Below are 12143 nucleotides of genomic sequence, written 5' to 3' on the forward strand. Positions count from 1 at the left end.
AACCGTAGAAAGGATCGAGTTTCTTCTTACTCCCAGAAAAAGAAGACTTTGTACCGGTTTGACTCCTATCGTGGAAAGAGTCAAGTTTCCTAGTGGAACACCCAAGAGGAGCTTGGTAAGTGGAGTAGGCCGGTGTTGCCGAACCATTATAAAATTTTCGGTGTCATTTTCTCTAACCTTGTTCTATTTAATTTTTGCAATTAATTTTCTTTATTACAATTGCATGAAATCAATTGTTTGAATTTGTTATTCATGTTTATGGTCAATATTTATATTTGAATTATTTGGGTGGTGAAATTAATTAGGGTGCTTGTATTTTTAATTTTTTGTTTAATTTTGTGTTAAAATCATTTGTTCATAAAAAGTTTACTTATTTGTTTAAATTGAGCCCACCGTGTTAAAAATTTTAACAAGTTTAATTAAACTCTATTCACCCCCCTTTAGGGTTGTCATACCGATTCAACATCTACAATACCTTCTACAATGGCAAATGGAAGCTTACTATGGACTCAATGATTGTAGTTAAGGGAGAGAAGTGTTCCTTATTGTATTTGATGCAAACAATTGTTATTGATTCTGCAATAAATACAGTGAATGATGAAAAAAGTGTTGAACTTTGGCGTAAGAGACTAGGTCATATTAGTATGAAAGGATTGATGATTGGCCTAGAAGAACCATCTTTTTGGTATAAAGAATGCACTTTGAAAAGATGTGCTCATTGCTTAGCTGGGAAGCAAATTAGAGTTTTCTTTAAGGCATCTCAATACTCAAGGAAGTCAAATATACTTGACTTGGTATATTCTGATGTATGTCGTCCAATGAAGGAAACAAAAATACTTGGAGGTTCCTCATATTTTGTGACATTTATAAACGATCATTCAAGGAAAACTTGGGTCTATATGTTGAAGACAAAGGATCAAGTGTTGCAAGTGTTTAAACGGTTTCATGCCCTTGTTGAAAGAGAAATTGGTAAGAAGTTGAAATGCATCATGACTGACAATGGAAGGTGAGTATTGTGTATCTTTGATGACTATTGGAGAAATCGTGGTATTCGACATCAAAAGATAACTCTGAAGACTCCTCAGTTGAATGGGCTAGTTAAGAGAATGAATAGAACACTAGTTGAGCCAATGAGATGTTTGTTTTCACAATCACACTTGTCGACAACGTTTTGGGGTGAAGCAATAAGCACAGTTGTGCATGTTTTGAATCTCACACCATGTGTTCTTTTGAATTTTGAAGTTCCGGACAAAATTTGGTTAGATAAGGAGATATCCTATAATCACCTGTGTGTCTTTGAGTGTAAAGCTTTCGTACATGTCCCAAAAGATGAGAGATCGAAGCTTGATGCAAAGACAAGATCATGTGTGTTCCTTGGCTATGGCCAAGATGAGTTCGGTTATAAACTGTATGATCCAGTATAGAAGAAGCTCATAAGAAGTCGGGATTTTGTATTTGTTGAAGACCAGACCATACAAGATATTGAGAAGACAGATAAAATAGAGTTTCTGCACAGTGATGATTTGATTGACTTGGATTCAGTTCCTTTGACACAAGCTTCTACACAGACTGAGAATGAGATTCAGGATGATCAGTTTGATGGTACAGATGAGGTAGAGGGTCCAGAACAGGTTAAGGTTGAAGATGATGTTCATAAACAGTTGTCGAAAATGAAAGTTCCTACAGAGGTTCCTACAGATGTTTCACTTAAGAGATCTACCAAACATCGACGTTCTTCCACATGGTATCCTATTGATGAGTATATGTTACTGACTGATAGGAGGGAGCCTGAGAGTTATGAGGAGGCCATGGAAGATGATCACAAAAAAGAGTGGATTGATGCAATGAAAGATGAAATGAAATCATTGAATGAAAACTGCAATTCTTCAATCTTTGTATCAGTTCGTACTTTTTACCTTGTCAAGTTGCCTAAAGGGAAAACCGCACTGAAAAATAAGTGTGTTTATTGAGTGAAACAAAAACACACCTCACGACCGCATTACAAAGCAAGACTAGTTGTCAAAGGGTTCAGTTAGAAGAAAGGTGTTGACTTTGATGAATTTTTTGCTCATTTTGTGAAGATGTCTTCTATACGTGTAGTTATACATTTGGCAGCGAGCCTTGACTTGGAGAGTTATGAGGAGGCCATGGAAGATGAGCACAAAAGAGAGTGGATTGATGCAATGAAAGATGAAATGAAATCATTGAATGAAAACCATACTTGTTTACCTTGTCAAGATGCCTAATGGGAAAACTGCATTGAAAAATAAGTGTGTTTATTGAGTGAAACAAGAACACACCTCATGACCGCATTACAAAGCGAGACTAGTTGTCAAAGGGTTCAGTTAGAAGAAAGGTGTTGACTTTGATGAAATTTTTGCTCCTGTTGTGTGTCTTCTATACGTGTAGTTATGGGTTTGGCAGCGAGCCTTGACTTGGAGGTTGAGCAGATCGATGTCAAGATTGCATCTTTGGATGGTGATTTAGATAAAGAAATTTATATAGAACAGCCAGAGGGATTTAAGGAGAAAGGCAAGGAGAATCTTGTGAGCATATTGAATAAAAGTTTTAATGGGTTGAAACAGGCACCGAAACAGTGTTACAAGAAGTTTGAGTCAATTATGGGTAGGAAGGCTTCAAAAAGACTACTTCCGATCATTGCGTATTTGTGCAGAAGTTTTTTGATAATGACTTTATTATATTGTTGCTTTATGTTGACGACATCTTAATTGTTGGCAGGAATATTTCAAAAATTTATACGTTGAAGAAACAGTTGAGCAAATCCTTTGTCATGAAGGATTTGGGGTTGCGAAGAAGATTCTTGGAATTCGTATAGCATGAGATAGAGCATCCAATAAACTATATATGTCTCAGGAGCATTACATAGAGAAGCTGCTTGAAAGATTCAATACGAGCAAAGCTAAATTAGTAACTTCTCCTCTATCCAATCACTTTAAATTGAGTAACAAGCAGAGTCCTTCTATAGATAAAGAGAAGGAAGAGATGAGCAAAGTTCTATATGCTTCAATAGTTGGGATATTGCCCATGTTGATGGTGTTGTCAGTCGTTTTATGTCAAATCTGGGAAAACATAGGTGGGAGGCAGTCAAGTGGATCATGAGAAATTTGTGGGGTACTTCCAGTTTGAAGCTCACTTTTGAAAGTGGAAAACAACATTTGTTATACTCTTACATCCGCAGCTCTGAAGTGGACAATATCACATGACAAATATTTGATATGCTACCTACTAGATTAGTAGCTCCAAACAAACACAAAAGTTTAGTTGATATACCTTTACGCAGTGGCATAATCGGGTCAGTTCGGCTCGATTTTAGAGCCAAATCGAATATGAACTAATTAAAAAATTGTAAAATAATAAAAAATCGAAACCGAAACATTAGAAGCCAACACCGAACCGATAAACTGCGGTTTATCGATTCGGTTACGCGAGTTAACCTATTAATGTGTTGGATATTTACGGTTCAACTTTCAAAGCCGTCGGAAGTCCGTCTTGCCTACTGGATATGGTGTAGGTGGTTGCCGGCCAGCGATTAGTTCTAAAAAAGATGAAAGTGAGAGGAAGCCCAAAAGGAAAGTGGAAAAGAACGGGGAGATGGGGTGAGTTGGTGACGAAGATAAGGGCAGTGGGGCGACCCTAAACCCTACATGGTTATGCTGTCGTTGTGACTTGGAGTCTGCTCGTCGGGGGAGAAAAAGGCAGAGGAGAGAAGAGGAGGGATCGAAGTTCCACCACGGTTGAAGGGAGAAAATGAAAAAGACAATGGTGAAAATGAAGGTGGAGAAGTTGATGTTAAAAGATGGAGATAATGATAATACTAGATTTTATTTTTCTTTGGAAAAAATTGATAAGACATAATTTTTGAAGTTGGAATATTGGGAGTTGGGATGAAATAGAAATAAAAGATTTTTCAAAATAAAAGAAAAGGAAACAAATACTTCACGTGACTATAGTATAAAATAATAAAAATATATATATTAATATATTTGGTTCGTCTCGGTTTAATGTACAGATTTTTATTTCCAAACCGAGACCAAATAGAATATTTCGATTTTAGAAATATTATGAACCAAAATATTCAATAACCTACCAAAATCAGCTCATTTCGGTTCGGTTTGTCGATTTTACTAGTTTCGTTGGCTTTGTTGCACACCCCTACCTCTACGGTTGAAGGAAATGAATATACTCCTTGGTTCAGAATCAAATGACGTACGTTTTGTAGGAATAGTAGGGATGGATGGTATTGACAAGACAACTATTGTTGAAGTTCTTTATGACAAAATTGCACCCGAGTTTATGGACAATGGCTGCTTTCTTCGTATTTTTTATTGCAATTTAGTCTTATTGCAACATCAACTAATTTCTCTCTTTTTTTTTAAAAAAGGACATTAAATATCATTTGCGTGGTAGAAAATTTTTTATTATTCTTGGAGTAAAGGAAAAAAAATCAATTAGAAAAGTTAGCTGGAAGTCCAAATTGGTATGATCCAAGGAGTCAAGTCATCATTACTATTAGAAATAGAGATATTCTTGGTCAACCTGTCAATGAGAGAATACAATGTAGATTTACTTTGCCATTAGAGTGACTTTGTTACAGTTATGCAAACATGCATTTGGAGACGACCCTTTTGATGAGAATTTTATGGATCTGGTTAACTTTGATTAAAATTGGATACTCTTTATATAATCAAGTTATATATATGTATATGTATGTATGTATATATGTATACATATATATATATACTATTGGTATGTATGTGTATATGTATGTGCACATACATACATGTATATGTATATATAGATATATATGTATGTGTATATATATGTATGTGTACGACTGGTTTCCATTCGACGATAGGCCTGGTCAACCTCCTGGCGAGTAGTTGGCCGAGAGATTCCTTTCTTCAAAATCAAAATATTTCCTTACAAATTTAATAAGAACTAAGGTTGATCGAATAATTAGAGAGGATAATAAAACAATTAGAGATATAACATATATGGATTAAGAATCAAAGCATACCACTGAAGGATTATCAGTTATGTTTTCCCCATTTCTCCCTCCTAAAAGAAGACTACTCCATAGAAAGAAAGATGTGAAAAAGTTTTTTTTTTTTTTTTAGAGAAGGCTCTGATACCATTACTGTTCAAGGCTTATGAGTATACTTATAGTGTCATCCGACATCAATAAGTCTCTAGCTAAGACAAATGAATACAAACAAAGATGATAAGAATACTGGCCGACAGGACAAGTCCTTGACTGACATCTTATATCTTTGGAATCTACTTAATGAAAAGTAAAGATAAGGCTGACTCACAAGCATGGCCGACAAGAAATCTTATATTTGAAAAAGAAATAAAGTAAAGCTAAAGCTAGAAAAGCAGAAAAGAAACTGAAATAATTACAAACTGACAAACGATTTTACAAAAGCAAAGTAAAGATAGATTCTGCATTATCTTCATATCTTTCTACTCCGTCTTTAGTTAGACAGCTTGATGACGTCACCTAGCTTCTCTTAGGTTTTTCACACGGTCGTTAGACAATAATTTCTAGGTAATCACTCCTCCGAGATTAAGGATGAAGAACTGTAGACTTACAAATGGCTATTTATGCCTACGGTTGTCGCCATACATCCTATCGCCGAAGCATCCATCTGAGTAACTCTAGACTTTTCTTGAGAATCGCGACTCTCCGTGATAAACACTGCGAAATTTGTGGTCTTAGTCAGCTACCACCCTGTTGAAGCTATCTCCGTCATGCCCCCGTCTTATCGAGGATTCACATAATCAACGAGATAATATAGAAGGAAAAAACAGCTACCAAGTGGTCACTGAAAAATATACACTTTTTTTTTAATATTAACCCGAAGATCACACCTTAGTAAGGTTGTGTATCTAAGAAAGGGTCGTTGACATCTACATTGTAGAGAGGATCAGGTACATCGCCAACTGATGAGTATAGTTATAGTGCCATCCGACATCAGTTAAGTCTCTAGCCAAGACAAATGAATACAAACAAAGACAATGGATGAATCCAAGGTAAAATCCACAGAAGTCGTTGGAATAAAAACATCCAACATCAGCTGAATTATTCAAACAAGGTTCTAACCACTATGTCGCAAGTGATTAACAGGATAGAAAAGTCTGATCAAGCCATGCTTACGACACCTTCCTCTTCCAAATTTCCTCCTATGGACATCACAAGACCTTTATTTCAGCCTTACGAGTTTCAAATCAGAGAAATAAAAGGAAAAAATTCATCAGAAGATCTTCTCGAAAAGATCAATTCTCAATTGGAGAGGCTGTCCATCTCCTCAACGTCCAAGGTGATCAATGCCTTAAGGCAAGAAAACACTGACGATATCATCAGTGATATCCAGAAAATGGATATCCAAAGTAATCAAATTGCTCCATTGAAGCACGACTACAGACGTTTCTCTCCATCTGTGATCTAGCTTACGATGATTGGGAACATGCAAGAAACGCATATAACAGTTTCTCAATTGTGCAATGGAACATTGATGGATATACAGAATATCAATGTCTGATATTATTTGAAGAAATGATGCTATGCGGAAATGCTTACACTACAATTGGGAAGATGTCCCCCAAGAACACCGCAATAGCTATTATGAATGGGTTTGTCGGCATTCTTCGAAGTTGGTGGGATAATCACCTCAATCAAGGTCAGCGACATGCTATCATCAATGCAAAGAAAGTAAAGGATGAAGTTGGAGATGTATCAAACCCAACTAATGTCCCTCCTTCGGAAGAAGTAGAAGACGGTGTTAATGTCCTCTTTTACACCCTTGTCAAATACTTCTGTGCAACAATCGAGAACCAGAGGCTCAAGAATGACGAAGCTCTAGAGCGTCTGACTTGCAAATCAATAACGGACTATAAATGGTACAAAGATACTTATCTGGTACGTCTATATCAAAGAACAGACTGCAATTTACCAGTCTATAAACTAACTTTTTTCCAAGGACTTCCAAAGTATGTCCGATAAAAATTTCAAGAAATGATGAGAGTCAACAGACAAATCGACTGGGAATCTCTAACGTTTGGGGATATCAACAACATTGTCCCAGCCATATGTCTTCAAATGTGCAAAGATTTGAAGAATCAAAGAAAAATTGCTAAAAACCCCTCTAATAGAAAGAAGTTAAAGGCTTTTTACAAGCAATACAGTCATGATATTTCATCACCTTCCACTCATCGGAAGAAGAAGCAGATGACTAATCATAGATATCAAAAATACCGCGACAACAAGTACAAAAGAAGTTCCAAAAGAGGCAAGTTTCCACAAGAGATAGATCCTATCATCAGATGCCAAAGAGGCAACGTAATAAGTATTAAATCAAGTGTACAAATGCAACAAAAAAGGGCACTTCGCTAACAAATGCCCAATGAAGCAGAAAGTCAACGAGATTGAAGCTGACAATCTCAAGATGACTTCTCAAGAATCTGACAACGAGTCAGAATCGAACCATGGAAGCTCTAGCAAGTTATCTGATTTTATTCACGTAATCGAAGACTTTTTCCTCAGAATTTAAGAGTTCCTCTTTTGAGTCCGAAGATGATGGTCCAAAGTCGTGCAAAGTTACGTGCTACTTCAATACGATAAATATGCTCACAAGTGAGCAACAAACTCTTTATGACTTGACTCAAAAGATAAACGAGCTAGAGCTACAAAAGAGCATACTACTGACATTCCTGCTAGCATAGAGAAAAATCTTCAAAAGAAAGAAGTGCAGATAACAACTTCTTTTGTTGATATTCTAAACCGCATAAAACAGGAAGTTAAGAAGCCAGCAACGGTTCAAGACTTGCAAGGAGAAATAAAACTCCTCAAGCAAGAATTACGAGAAGACCATTCAAAACTTCAGGGCCTATAAACTGTAGTAGAATTACTACAGTAAGAGCAATCGGCCGAGTCGATGGTGATGACCTCTATTCAAGATGATGTTTTCGTAACCTATAACGGTGAAGGCAAGACGTCCAACAATCTTGAAGAAGAAAATCAAGGTCAAACCAATTATATTAATCAAGTAAGGAATCAGAAGTGGCATTGTATAAGCATTATCAAAGTCAGTGATTATAAGATCAAAGCTAGAGCTTTATTCGATTATGGTGCATATCAGAACTGCACTAATGAAGGCATCATTCCTACAGTCTATTTCGAGAAAACGACTGAGGAACTCCATGGAGCTGATGGAAGAAAGCTCGGTGTAAATTACAAGCTCTCTAAAGTCCACATTTGTAATGGAAACATGTGCTTTGTCAACACGTTCCTCCTGGTGAAGAATTTAAGACAAGAAGTTATCCTAGGTACACCTTTCATGACTCAACTATATCCCTTTACCATATCGGAAAGAGGATTAGAGACTGTCAAATTTGGACAAACAATTCTCTTTGAGTTTCTCTATCCAGTTACTCCTAGAGAAATTGATTTAGTTCAACAATCCATAAACAACATCCAAAGGAAACAACGACAGATTGATTTCCTCCGAGAAGAGATCAAGTCACATACAGTTTCAGACTGTGAGAGACCAGACATCAAGAGAAAAGTTCTAGACCTTTAGAAGAAGATAGAATCTGGAATTTGTTCATCTATTCCCACGGCATTTTGGGATAGGAAGAAGCATGTGGTTAATCTATCATATGTAAAAGACTTCAATGAGGCCCAAATTCCTACCAAGTCCAGGCCCATTCAAATAAATTCAGACTTGCTAAACTTTTGCAAGACTGAGATCAACGATCTACTAAAAAATGGTCTAATAAGGCCATAAAGAAACCCATGGTCATGTGCAGCCTTTTATGTCAATAATCAGGCCAAAAAAGAAAGAGGAATACCTCGGCTTGTTATCAATTACAAGCCCGTGAACAAAGTTTTAGAATAGATGAGGTATCCCATTCCAAACCGTAAAGACCTGCTAAAACGGATTTCTGCTGCGAACGTTTTCTCAGAGTTCGATATGAAATCAGGATTTTGGCAAATCCAAATTCATGAAGCGAATAGGTATAAAACTGCCTTCAATGTCCCTTTTGGACAATACGAATGGAACGTTATGCCTTTTGGGCTAAAGAACGTTCCATATGAATTTCAAAAGATCATGAATGATCTATTCAACAAATATCAATACTTCACAATAGTTTATATTGATGATGTTTTGGTATTCTCAAACACAGTAGAACAACATTTCAAACCCTTAAATATGTTATACAACATCATAAAGACAAATGGTTTGGTTGCTTCTCAACTAAAGATTAAGCTATTCCAGACCAAGATAAGATATCTTGGCTATGACATTCATTAGGGGATCATAAAAAATAATCCACATTCGTGTAAAGACGAGCATACTCGAGTAGTCAGGAGACTAAAGCAACTAGCGAAGGGAATTCCATGCCTATCCCTAGTTGATCAAAAAGCAAAGCTCATTGTGGAAACTGATGCATCGGACATAGAATATGGAGGAATCCTCAAACAATCAAAAGACAACAAAGAAGTTGTTATCAGATATCACTCAGGAGTCGGGAACAGTGCTCAAAAGAATTATTCAACAGTGAAAAAAGAGGTGCTTACAATCGTCCTTTACGTTCATAAATTTTAGGGAGAACTTATCAACAAAGATTTCACCATAAGAAGAGATTCAAAAGCCTCAAAATACATCTTTCAAAAAGATGTAAAGAATCTTGTGTCAAAGTAAATCTTTGCAAGGTGGCAAGCTATACTATCTTGCTTTGATTTCACAACCTTGCCTATAAAAGGCAGCGAAAATTCATTGGCGGATTACCTCTCTTGGGAGTTTCTCACTACCTTAGAGAAATATAAATCCTTCTCTCCTGCAGAAAACAAAGAAAAGAAGGATGGAAACTAGCCCTCCGGGCAGGCCACCAGGAAGGCCTCTGTGCCTTCCCCTCCTTCGGTTGTCTCTTCAAAGGCATCAACCTCTCAAAAGGGTAAAAAACCTGTCTTATCATCAATTGAGGCAGCACCTATTCACATGAGTGTGGATCTCTATTCAATGGACTTCGAGTCCATACCTTCTTCAAGACATTCCCGGCAAAGGGGAATAAAAATAGAGCAGCCACATCCTCCTTTACCATCATCAAGTCTACTGAGACCAACAGTCTCAGGCCCTTTAAAATGAAAACACCCAGAAAAACAGGCGAGACGTTTAACAGGGAATGTAATGCTTCAGGCCCAGGATTCGGAATCCGGGGCCTGGGGCGTTATAGAATGGTATGAGAGCAGAGCCTCTCCCAGTAAGATGTGGTTTGGGGACGAACCAAGGCGGAAGCTGGTGGGAATATGACGCTCGACTAGAGATGAGTGGTACATGAATGAACTGATACCACATCCAAATGAGAGGGATCCTAAGATTATGGAAGAATGGTCAAGAAAGGCTTAAAACAATTGATAGTCACTACCTATACCAACAAGGTGCACCTTCCTTTTCAGTGGCTCAATCGTAAGAACTCTAAAGTTAAGTGTGCTTGACTTGGAGCAATAAAGCATGCTGGAAGGACAATACTCTACGAATTCATCCTCCTTGACACAAAGTTAGTTGAGATTATTCATACACCTGGATCAAAATGATTCGACAAAAAAATTATTTTTTGAAAAATGAAAATTCAAAAGGTCCTGACTCTGTCTCACTGGCATGAAGGACTGCACACACCCAGATCATTTACGAGAAAATCCGTTCCTCAAACATATTCATACAGAGAGTATATAAGAGCTTGGTATAACAATTTTTGGTATCAAGCTTACAACCATTCTTGGTTTATTATATTTTGTAAGAATGCTTACAAAATGAATTTTCCATTATGGTTACAGTCATGGTGGACCAAATTCGGTCTCTCTAGGGAAATTTTTCCCTTACCAATTCAAAAATCATTTCATTTTTTCGAGGTGAATATTTATGGACCCCATATCTATTACGTTCCGTTTTGCATTATATTTCCAAATCCCTTGGATTTTATGCTGGAACTTTAAATTGAGGAAATCTGGAAATTTCAAAGCCTTGACTAATGCAATACATATCAAATGGTGGGATAAGTTTCAATACGACCACCTACAAGAAGAAAACTTGAAGGTATGGTTTGAAACGAACGTCCACCTTCAAAACATGAAGCGAAAATAGCATGAAGAACACGCTCTTTTACGAAACGACATCATATCTGCCCTTGCAAGAACCAGCTCGACGGTAAAATTCAACACCCTCATCTAGCGCGAGGCTAATCGTCTTTCAGATAACGATAGAAGCAAACGCATCACCATTTCATCAACATTTTCATCAGTCGGCGATGTAACTGATCCTCTCAACGATGTAGATATCAATGACCATTTCTTAGATACACAACCTTACTAAGGTGTGATCTTCGGGTCAATATTTTCAATAAAAAAAAATTGTATATTTTTCAGCGACCACTTGGTAGCTGTTTTTTCCTTCTGTATTATCTCGTTGATTCTGTGAATCGATGCCATCGGTGGAGTGGGCTTTGTTTTTTAATAATGTAAAAAAAAAACAAAAATAATGTAGGACGGAAACTAATTCCAAATGTAGGGTAGCTAAATCGTGTATAGCGAAATCGTGTCCATTGGACACGATTTCAGGTGGATGCGAGTCTCGTGCCGCGTGGCTCCACCTATGCAGTGGGAGCCACGCGAGCGCCAAGAAATCATGTGTGTTGTACACGATTTCATGAAATTCGTGTACAATGTACACGAGTTCTTGATTTATTTTGTCCCCACCCGTTTCACTTTCGACCCCACCCCACACTCAAAAACTCGACTTCTTTTTTCTCCTCGCCCAACATCCGCGCCGCCATCGCCCTCCCGCTGCCGCCAGAAGCTGCTGCTGCCGGTAGAACTCCGGTTTGCATCTTCTTTCTTTCTTTCTTTCTTTCTTTTTTCTTCACAATATGCTTGCTGTCTTTTTTTTTCTTTTCTGTTTTGTAATATAGTATTTGTTTTTTGTAATATTTTTGCAAGTGTGGTATCTATATACTTGATTTTTTAATATTGTTTAGGAATGTGTTGGGTTTTTTGGACTTTTTTGGTATGACTTTTTTGGTATGACTTTTTTTGAAGTTATATTTTTTATCATTGTTTTGTACTA

The 12143-nt window shown here is 37.1% G+C and overlaps 1 pseudogene; it reads left to right on the plus strand.

The window, feature by feature from the left end:
• Positions 1 to 12143, plus strand: part of LOC148208285 (disease resistance protein RPV1-like) — a 121082-nt pseudogene that overhangs the window by 82089 nt on the left and 26850 nt on the right.

The sequence above is a fragment of the Momordica charantia genome (assembly GCF_013281855.1).
Source record: "Momordica charantia cultivar OHB3-1 chromosome 11 unlocalized genomic scaffold, Mcharantia_2.0 BLBB01000011.1, whole genome shotgun sequence".
In the NCBI taxonomy this organism is placed as follows: Eukaryota; Viridiplantae; Streptophyta; class Magnoliopsida; order Cucurbitales; family Cucurbitaceae; genus Momordica; species Momordica charantia.